Genomic DNA, 1392 nt, shown 5'->3' on the forward strand with positions numbered 1-1392 from the left:
ATATACATATTTTAGTTTTTGGTTTCTATGTATATGTAGTCATACATATACATATATGTTTCTATGTATATATATACATACATAGTTTTAAGTTTTCACGCTTATAAATATAAGATTACATATTTATTATTGTGTTTTGGTTTAACTATATAGACATGAAACAAATTTACATTCATATATATAATCATATGTTTCATACTCTATTTTGTTTAAGAATATATTGCATAGAATATGCAATTTTGAGAAAATATTATATTCTTGTTTATGGACTTAACAATCACGATATACATCTTTTATTAAGTATATAATAATGTTTGAAAATATTTCAAAGTTATGTTTATGTCAAAACATCAAATTTCATGTATATCAACTTTTCATGTTTTGAACTAGTTTCGTAAAATAATGAGTTTTCACTATTGAGAAGTGCAATTTCAAAAATTCTTTTTGTAACATGTTAATTAACATGTTTATAAACTATTTCCCAAATTTTATAATTTTTGGAATTTATTTGATATTTTTAAACATGGTTTAAAGTTGAGTTTTTCTGTGCATTTCAGGTTTGTGCACTTATACGTCGACTCATAAGTCGACTCATGAGTCGACTCATGAAGTGCCGTCCAGTTGTGTTTTTTCATCTGCTGAGTCGACTCATATAAGTCGACTCATAAGTCGACTTATCAGAGAGCCGTAGGACGAAAGGTCCGAGTGTGTAAAGAAGTTTCGGCTTCCAAACCGGGTTGTGTAGTGAATTTTACTCAAGAGTGGGGAGCGGGGACGTAGGACGGAAGGTCCGAACCTCATGAACATATAACGTGTTTGGTTTGCATTGGCATACTTATAACTGTTTATTTTATAGCCTATTGCATATTGTTTATATTGTCCACTAGTTTGATTCACCCTTGTGATAGTTTATATATCCTTGCATACATCATATAGTATATCTCTTTGCTAGAATATATCACCTTTGTTATATTGCTTATACTTGCTCATATCACATTGTATATCTATCTTGCAAGAATATATTTGTTAATTAGTTTTTAATTGGCATAAAATCGGATTAGATTAGCATAAGACCCTAATCACCCCCTTATAGGGTCTATCATAAGGCACCTCTCAGACTCAACCTCCCCCTACAGAGAAGTCAGCCGGCCATCCCACTCGGAGATTCCTTGCTGGAGGTGGCCGACTTCCCCCTTCAGCTGGGCCACCTCGCCTTGGAGCTTCTTAATCGAAGCTGCTTGCTTGGCGCCATGGGATTGGATCCCCTTAAGGAACTTTTCCCTTGCATCCACCTCCCGACGCCAGCGGGTCTGGATACCGTTCAGCTTGGCCTCCATGGTGGCTATCTTCTTCTCTGATTCCTCCCTGGATGACTTTTCCTTAGCCACATCT

The sequence above is a fragment of the Asparagus officinalis genome, chromosome 3 (assembly GCF_001876935.1).
Source record: "Asparagus officinalis chromosome 3, Aspof.V1, whole genome shotgun sequence".
Classification (NCBI taxonomy): domain Eukaryota; kingdom Viridiplantae; phylum Streptophyta; class Magnoliopsida; order Asparagales; family Asparagaceae; genus Asparagus; species Asparagus officinalis.